This window comes from Pelecanus crispus, chromosome 11 (genome assembly GCF_030463565.1).
Source record: "Pelecanus crispus isolate bPelCri1 chromosome 11, bPelCri1.pri, whole genome shotgun sequence".
Lineage (NCBI taxonomy): Eukaryota > Metazoa > Chordata > Aves > Pelecaniformes > Pelecanidae > Pelecanus > Pelecanus crispus.
Window position 1 is genome coordinate 28,840,398 of NC_134653.1, and position 10,157 is coordinate 28,850,554.

Consider the following 10,157-nt stretch of genomic DNA (forward strand, 5'->3'; position numbering starts at 1 on the left):
AGTGAAATACCAGTGCTTGAAAGAATTAGAAACACACCCATTAAAAAGGCAAAACTCAGCTGTAGTAACTCTGTCTTCAAACAGCCAAGGAAGGAATCACAGTAAAAGCGTCCAAGGTGACTTACTGTGACCCCTCAACGCTGTCTTGGAAGCTGATGCTACTAAATGGATTTTTCTAAACATCCTTATGTCTAAGATAATGCTAAGGGGGAGCATTCAGTATACGCAGTTACTGGTCACTGTGCAACTGCTGCTATGAGTAAATGCGGTGAAGTGTGCTAATGAGTCGATACGGCTGGTGAGCTCTCATAAGATGAGTAATTGGGCACAGTGGTTACAGCAGAGTTGGCAGTTGAATAGTGTTAATCACAGTGATGACTTTAATAGCATTTAATAGACACTTATCTGAATTCAAAGTCAGATGAGGTACTGCTCTTTTTAAAAGCATTTCCAGTGCTATTAGCTTTCTGTCATGAAAAGCCACTAAAATTTCTTTTTTTTTTTTTTTTTTTTGTTGCATGTTGGGAATAGTGCTTATCTTTCTTTCTGAACTCTGGAGATAAGTTGGCTATCCGCACTGGAAAACCCATTTTCAGTTGATAGCTTAAAGCAGCTGTTTGGGGTTGAAACTTCCCTCCCAGGCAAAAACTAACAAAAAGGTGTTTCCAAAACAAGTGGTCAAGGAACATAGGTATTTCTAAATGGTGTTGCACAAAAGGTAACCAGCAAATACCCTCGATCTGTAAAGGTATAGACAGTTAGTTGAGCTGCTTAAAGTCTAAATTAAGATTGCAGCTCCACTCTTTGTGTAAGTGAGACTCTGTTGGTTAAATTACTCGTGTTCTTGTGGATGCAGGTACTTAATGCACAGCACCAGATGCGGTCTATTTCTATTCTTACAGTACTGAAGTATCAAGCAAATGCTTTAGGGAGAAGGTGGGGGGATGTTAGCCACAACAGAGCAGATTGCAGATGACTCATATATAATTTAGCTCTAGTTAAGCCTGAATTAAATTTCCCTGCTTAGTTCTATTACTGTCCCATTTATAATTGGGCCTGTGCCATCAGACAAAATCCTACTAGGAAGTAATGGTCCATTCCTCCTTTCTGAGGAGCAAACAGCTCCTGATGGACAAAATGTTGTTCAGGGGGGTGGAGAGGGAGAAAAATGAGGTTTCAAATGAGTGCAAAACTTCCCAATCTACACTAAGTTATGTATTCTCTCTAATAAACGCACGTTTGTAGCAGGTCTGATTGCATTTGAATAGTTGTGCTGGAAAGCAATGGGTTTTCTGCCAAGCTCGTCATAACCTTTAAAACTGACAGCACCAAACCCAAGAGGCTAGTCCTCTCTGCTTTCCTAAATCGAGCCACTAAAACAGCCAGCCCTGTTAAATACTTGTTTTGCAGTGTTGACAGCTCTAAGAGCTAAGACAGCCACTTTCTGCATATGTTTTGGTTGTTTTTAATATATTTATTGGATTTTACTTTATCTAAAGTTATTTCTATTAATATCAGTCATGTCAGCTGAAAAGTAATCAGATGGAGACATGAGTGAGTGACTGGACCCGAATACCTATCTGTCATAGACACTTCCTAAAATACTATCTTAAAATGAACTGGTAGGCTCTTGTGATAACCTTATCTCTGAATAGAACAGGAAACCAAAATCTTACAGAGAATCACTTAAACCTTTATTTTGGTGTGACCCATCAGAGCTTGAACACTCACAAGCCTCCCCCACAAGCTGTTCAATGTTGCTAGTTTAATGTGTTTTCCAAGCTGTGCATGCTGCTGCTGGTGCACACAAAAATAAACAAAAGACAGCTGTGATGGCAGCATAGAAAATTTAGCAAGATGCAGCTTTTGTCGAACAGAAGAGGACAAAATCAGTAGGAAAAGAAGTGTTTTCAAGCTTCTTGGAATGCAAACAATGGAATTAAAAAAGCAACCTAGAAGAGTTGGCAGTGCACTGTCGGCTTAAAACCACTGTTTTAAGCAAATGAATTTGGCTGCTTTGTAATGTCTGCTTTATTTTGTTAACAAACTCCTCTCAGTCAGGGTTTCATGCCTTGTTGTTATATGCTTTTTAGTCTGAAGAGAAAAGATATATTTAACTTTCTAAGAAGCTGAATATATCTGGGCTTTGTGACTAGGTAGGCTATGATTATTGAATTTTCTCTAAACTATTAAGCCTGATTATTAATTTCCAGGAGATACTAATATAGCAAGTACTGAACTTACTAATGATTAAATGGTTCTGGATTTCCATGCACAAGTACTTCATCAGTCTTTCCTGATCTAGCAGATCACTTCTTGAAGTTTATTATCATTTGTGTGGCAATACATTAGGCATGTGGAAGGTTTGTCGCTTTGGCAAATGGAGCTGGAAGGCGCGACCATCCCTCCCTGCAGGAAGTATTTATCCTTTTATCTAAGGAATCATGGTTCCTTTTGGATGTCTAAGGATAAAGAGATGATAGCTAGGAAACTAGAGAGATCCTATGGGGACCTTCTCAGGGCAATTAAATACTATGACTTCCTCTTTTTTGTGTTCCCCTTTCTAACTTGTTAAAAGGCATTCTGCTTAATACTGGATGATTAATGCTGCTTGCTTTTTTTTTTTTCTTTCAGTGTGTTTAATAATAGCAAGATGTTTGTTTTGTTGGGGGTTAAAACTTTATACTGGCAAAAAAAAAAGGCCAGTATAAAACTTTAAATACTTTTAACTTAACTACTTTAAGTACTTTTAACTTCCTCTTCTGAAAGTCAGTCCTGTTCTGTCTCCTCCTTATTCTCTTCCCACTTCTTTTTCTTCTATATTTTATGTCCTTTTACATTGTCAGCCCCACTCCCCCAAATGCCACTTCTTAGACTGTAAACTCCATTGGCTGTTAAGTCAGTTTAGTTGCGACTTCATAATTTTAATTTCATCTGTGTTCATAGTGAATGTGGTCCAAACTTTGGAGGCCTTGCAACACCAAGAGTGTAGAAAGTAACATGTCAGCTAGGAAGATAAGAGACTACAATGACTGTTGTGTCATTGGCTTTGGCCAGTATTGGATGTGTAAGGAGAAAATCCTGTTACTTGCACGTTACTCCATAGGGATACTTAAGCTTGTTCCAGGTAACAGTAGCTCTCATCCTGAATACAGGACTTCAGAAATATTCTTGTCTCTGTATTTCCTTGTTCCTGCAGATTGTTTGTGTTTTCAAACATTTGCACTGTTTAGAGTGGGGAAAAAAGTTTCTAACTTTCTTCACCTCTTCAGTTCTCTCTCTTTCTTGCCCTAGTTGACTGAACAGACAGGTTGGTAACCGCAGCATACCACGTGGCTAATCAACCTCTCAGTCAGTGTAATTCTTCAGTGTCTGCTCTGTATGATAACTTCAATCCTGTGCTTATTTAGTGGTAAGTTAGACTTCTGTAACTACTCCTGCTGACTTAAAAATATGTGTTGTTATCAGTATTAAAATAGTACAAGAGCAGAGCTGTTGCTTTAGGCACATTTCTTGCCACTGTGTTGGCTAATGAACCTTGAATGAAAGTAAGAGGGCCAGTGACTTTGAAATAGGAGCTGTTAGCCAAGTGTTGTAGAATCGTAGTCCTTATTTATTTTGTATGCTAATCTGCACTTGTGACCCTGAGCAGAAAAGCTGCAGTACATCAGGTTTTATAAGCTGTGGCTTAATGAGTTATCTAGTATCTTAAAACTCTTATTTAAGCTGACTGGTTTTGTGCACAGGTCAGAAACCTGTTGTCATTGATGATTAAATGCTATGCATATTGTACATTCATTTACATGGATTGTTCTAATAGTGCTTGTGTGTATTATGCTACATTACCATATTTTTATATATATGTATGTATTGCATGAGGTTTAATTGTTGAGGTTTTTTTGTATTTTGTATTCACACAGTGCCTCATGTATCTATTTGCATATTGCAAGAAGTTGTTTCAAAGCAGTGGTTGGAAACAGGTGGGGATAAGAACTCTCCACTGTAGGATCTGATGTTTCTGAAGGATTAATAAAGTATAGTGATTTGAAGCATTGTTTGTTTCTTTCCTTAAATGTATTTTTCATTCTAATACTTCAAGTAGCTGGATCTGCAATGGTCATATGGCACATCTCTGAGTGGTTACTCTGTCACCAAATCTTACCTTCTTCCATAGGACCTTTCTGGGAAAAGAGACCAGTGTGCTAGAAAGAAGCACTAGAAGGAAACAATCCTTGGGATCACAGAGCATGCTTACTTGAAAAGCTGATGTCGCTAAAACTGTCTTAGAAATGGACTCTGTAGCTGTGCTGGTTTTGGCTGGGATAGTGTTAATTTTCTTCACAGCAGCTAGTATGGGGCTATGTTTTGGATTTGTGCTGGAAACAGCGTTGATAATACAGAGACGTTTTTGTTACTGCTGGACAGTGCTCACACAGAGTCAAGGCCTTTTCTGCTTCTCACCCCACCCCAACAGTGAGTAGGCTGGAGGTGCACAAGAAGTTGCGAGGGGACACAGCTGGGACAGCTGACCCCAACTGACCAAAGGGATATTCCACACCACATGGCATCATGCTCAGTGTGTAAAGGTGGAGGAAGAAGAAGAAGAAGGAAGGGGGGGACATTTGGCACAATGGTGTTTGTCTTCACAAATAACCATTATGCGTGATGGAGCCCTGCTTCCCTGGAGAAGGCTGAACACCTGCCTGCCGATGGGAAGTAGTGAATGAATTCCTTGTTTTGCTTTGCTTGCGTGCACGGCTTTTGCTTTACCTGTTAAACTGCCTTTATCTCAACCCACGAGTGTTCTCACTTTTACTCTTCTGATTCTCTCCCCCATCCCACCTGGGGTGAGTGAGTGAGTGGCTGTGTGGTGTTTAATTGCCAGCTGGGGTTAAACCATGATAGTCCCTCTCATTAGTTGATTTGATCTAAGTTTTCTTTCATTCTTTTTACCAGCTAACAGTAGTAATGCAGGTTAAGTTTGGCATACTACCTAATGTCTTATAGTAATGGGATAATGATCTGAAAGTCCCTGTTGCAGCAGAGATTGTGACAATTTGTTGTTTACTTGCATACTTGTTAAAGAAGTGGTCTTTAACCACTGAAGTGGAAGGATGGACAGTGAATTCTTGGAGTACATTAGGGTTAATTTACTACAGAACATAAAGGAAGATTTGAGAAGGATGGTAACTTTCAAAATATAAGGATGACTTGGAAGCTAATCTAATCTGTGTGATTTGTTTCTGAAGTGCTGGTGCTCATATCCTTAAGAAAGGAAGATGCAAAGAGAGCAGGACAGAGAACAGACTCAACAAAAAGCAAGCTTTAACAGTCCTGGGGATCTGAGAGGTGCAGTCTTTTAGGCAGTTCGTCTAAACACTATTGTATTTATTCTAGTGAAGAAGAAAAATAAAAATCTAGTAAGAGCCCAGGATGCTGCATCAGAGGGAAGCAGACAAGGTATTTCTTGAAATACAAAAATAAGGATAACTGTAATCAATCATCAGATAGATTCTGCCCAAGATGCCATGGGCATACTTGAACCTACTTCAGATCAAACCTCAAATCTCTTGAAAATATCTTCGATTTCATGGTTCTACATGTTTTGTTGGGTGGGGGCTTAACAGTAAGAATTCCAGGGGTGAAAATTCACTTGTAACAATCTCTAGAAAAGTAGCAAATTCTTAGAAAAGTGTAGGTTGGAGATTTGCTTGACTAGGTTTAGCAGCAGTTTCCTAGCCTGTGATTCACTTAGCTCACCAGGGAGCATAAGCAACACCTAACTGCTGCTGTTCTTTCTTAATTATGTAAATCAACTATGGGAATCCATCATCCAGGTAACTCCACAATCCCAAGGCAACTACAGCTACTCTTTGCTGATAACAACAGAGAGCTGAACAAAATCACTCCAGTGTCTTGTAGGCGTCTTGGGTACTTCCTAACAAAGGGTCCCACCTTCCTATAGATCTGAGCCCATTCCAGCTGCAGTTGAGAACAGGACTGGACATCACTATTGTTTCTCCTTGCTGGTGCCCAACATTGGCTTCACTGTCTCCTTTTGTTTAGTAGGGGGTGAAATCCAGACATTGCTGATCCTTGTTGTCTATGCTATCTTACTCATGAATGTTTGCTTTTTCATTTAGCAGATCTCCAGTAGACCATGTGTTCAACTGGGGCTCATAGCCAACCTTCTGCTCTGCGATATCAGTCATCTGCGGTCTCCGTTGCTGGTGGGTTTGAGCAAGAAGCAATCAATAAGCCCATGGAAATGAATGTAAAACTTTGATTTAAATCTATGTGAAGCTAAACTTAGATGCCGTTGATGGGGTTCATGACACGGAAGCATTAACCACCTCAATTTGTTGTGTCTCATGGCAGCCCTCTAGGAGTTGGCTGCATCCCTTGGAGCACTTAATACTGGCTCTGCTGAAGCACTTGTGTTCCCATTGCCTCCTTTGGGAGACTACTCCATGAACTAAGAGATCTCACTGTCAGGAAGTCTTTCCTGTTCTTCAGTCTTACTGATCTCAGTTCCAATATATATAACTGTAACTTTTTTGACTACTCTTTAATGAAAAATTAAAAAGGAAAGGCAAAAAGCCATCATACATATAAAAAATGGAAACTAATCTGTTTTTTAGTCTTCACTGCCTGCATGCATTTTGGGCTGGTGGAAGTTGGCTAGCATAAATCCACCCATAAATAAAAATACTGCGTCTTGGAAACTGTCAGCAACTGATGTGTGTGCCTGTGACATGTACAAAAGCTGGCAGATAATGAAAGCTGAGCTGCTCAGGGCTCAAGGGAGGTTTGTGAAGTTACACAATGCGCTAGTTGAGATGTCACGGGGAAGGCAAGGGCTGGGGGTGTGGAGGGGAGACCACTGGGGCTGCATTTTGTAAGAAAAATGGTGTCAGTACAACAGCAGCCTGCAAAGCTCCCTGGCTTGCACAGTGGGAGCTGCTGCAGCCATCGCCAGCCATGGAGAGAGGCTGGTGTGCAGAAAGTAGCTGGCGAGGGGTTTTCACAAGGCCCTGTTGTTTGGTTGCTCAGGTTATATCAGTGCGCTGGCTATTGAGAGGGATTTGGCCTTTGGGTTTTGCTTTCAGCTTTATTTTTTTTTGCCTGTTCTCAATTCTCTTTGTGAATACCAATATTCTGAGTCACCCGGAACGATTTCTGCCTTCATTAGAGATTCCTTCCAGCTCCCTTTCAACTGCCTGTAGGCTGTTGCCTGCCCCTGCCTCCCCTATGCGCTTTGCTGCACATACTTCGCTCTCAGTATTCCATCACTCATCAACTCCGCAGCTCTGGCACTTGAAAACCTTCAACCGTATTAAACTGTACTGTACTTCTGGCTCTTTGCACAACTTGCTTTCTTCACCTGACCTGTTCTGTACTGTCCCTGCTACTTCTGAAATGTTTTCAAGCATTTGAGATATGGCATGAGGCCATAGTTTATCCTAGTCCTACAGCAGCTGTGCTTAGAGCTGATCAAGTGAAATGGTTAAACCAGGAACTGGGCATCCAGACCCTTCAGTCTGTTCCTGTTGCATTGCATCCTTCTGTGTCACCTTGGATAAATCCATTTATCTATTTGTGCTTTTGTTTCTTTGAATATACATTGGTGTTTATATTGGCTATGGTATCTACACCAAACAAACAGGACTGTGTTTCTAAAAACCAAAATTAAAAGATGCAATTTAAAAAAGAAGCAATTGTATAGTTCATTAACAGGTATTCCTACATGAGTTGCTGAGTGCTGTGGCGCTCTAAAGCTTGTGTATAAGCAATTCTACAAATCAATAAAGAAAATAACGCAGAAAGGAGGATGGGTCTCTTACTACAGTACTAAGTGTCAATACTGTAGATGTCTTAACGCTAGTTAGTGACTGTCCCTAATGGTGTTCAAACAATGTACATTTGCTTTAGCTTTTTTCAAAGTCCAGATGAGCTGCCTAGAGCTCTTGTGACGATGTGAATTATTTAATGCTCATTTGTATGCAGTATGCTCCTGCTTTGAAAGTACTTCACAAAATTCAAGCCAAATTCAGCCTTGCAGCTCCACTGAAGTCGGTGCGTGTCTGTGCAGCTGTTCATTGCTTTTCTTTTTTGTTTCTGTTTGAAGAGTTAAATTCTTGTTGTGTTGATTTTATGTTTTTAAAGGTAATATTTGCAAAGGGTTTTTAGTCACCCATCTCTCCTCTCAATAAAGCAGCCGTAATACAAATGCAGTTCTGTTGATTCTCACATCTCCCTCAATCCCTGCGAAAGGAGAACAGGTGAAGCAGAATATAATTTTTTTTGTGTCCTTTTCTTTCCTCTATTTTGCACCTCCTAAGCACAGTTTTGGTGATATCTGGTACTTCTAAAAATCACAGGAGCAATACGCCATGGGAGCCTGACCTGGTATTTTAAATTATATTAGCTGCTGAAAGGTGGAATAGATGTTCTTAGTTCAAGCACATACTCATTTTTTAGTGTTGGACTTCATAACCGCAATATTCTTGTAATGTACGTTTTAAGTCCATCCCAACTATGTTTTTAACACACACACTGAAAGAAAATTAAAAAGTCATCTGCTATCATGTCATTCACTCCCCCTGGGTAATAGGTAGGGGTGTGATTTTCAGGTTACAGCACAGACCCACAACCATCTTACTGCCTGCATGGAGTAAGTGGGAGTACTGGAAAAGCATCCTTTCTAGACGTGCATGTCGCTAGAATGGGCAGAGACCTTTCTTGTCAGTTGTCAGATATTTGCTGCCAGCACAGGGATGAGTGTTGAGACATGGGAATAATAGGTTCATTTCCAAGCTCCACAGCAGATGAATCTAGATGCCCTATTGCCCTATTTTATATCATATTGTTACAGTATATGACTGCTTCCCCTCTTCCTTTCCTGCAGTACTGTCCTCCGGCTCCTGCCTACATTCGTCTTGACGTTCTCTACAGCTTAGCGCCTTCCTCTCCCTCGCCCCAGCTCCTCCCTCCCACTGCTTGCCCATCCCTTTCGGCCTCCATCTCTTCCCTCTCTCCTGCTGGGGATGGATGTAATCTGTGGCAGAATGTGGCCCACACGCCTCTGCAGGACTTGGGCCTGTGACTCTTGAGAGCTTCTGATGGTGTATGCAAAGCAGGAAAAAGCAATCTCGCCTCACCTGGCAGCACCGGGAGGGAAGAGCTGGGGGTTTGTGGGCTACAGCAGGCAGGGGAAGTGCTGCCAGCGGTGGGCAGGGGATGGCGGCAGGGGAAAATGGCAGCAGTGGCAGGGGACAGGCTGCCGGTGGGGCGGAAATGGCAGGCAGGTGGGGGCTGCCAAACATGAACAAAAGAACATAACTGCCAGACTGATACTAGAGCAAACCTCATGGGACACTTAGGGAAAAAGGCTAAACCAGAATAACAGAAAAATCTTGCATGCCTGCGACTGCAATGAAAGACAGACACATCCCCCCCCGCCCCCAGCTGGAGGTTGTTACGAGCACAAATAATACACATCCTCTTCTCCAAGAAAGTCCACGGAAGACAGTGACAAGCCTGCGCTGGAAATAAGTGCCTAGTCAATGCCTCTAAGTAACAATGATTGTGACTTCCGGATGGACCTTGAAGGGATGGATGCAAAAATTAAGTCAGGGAATTAAGTAAAAGGCACGGAGAAGCAGAGACCTCGCAGTTCTGGAGGGTATATTTTAATGTACCCAATGCTTTCCAAGGTGAGACTCATCTGATGTTCAGCCCTGCATATTGTGATGTGGAGGCCTGGATGGCTTATGCTGTGTCTCTCGTGACTTTGTAGTACCTCCCATCAGCTGCAGAGAGACTAAAACAGAACAGACCTCACTGACACCCAAATCCAACTGCAAAGCCAAGCTGAGAAAGGCTGATGAACCCGCTTCCCTTTCCCAACCATCCCCCAGTTCCTCTTCTTCTGCACTGTCAGGGAAGGAACCCCACTCCTTCCTGGCAGCTCCTACCCTGTATTTGCAGCCCCTGACCTCCCTGCATCGGCCGCTCCTTGGGAGCCGCTCTCCTGAGCGGTGCTCTACGTTCTGCAGGCACCTCCTATCTTCTCTCTCCCCACAGACTCTGGACTTTGCTACATGCCCACAAAATTTTAAAAACAACAGGGATTAAGAAAGTAAGGAAAAAATTTA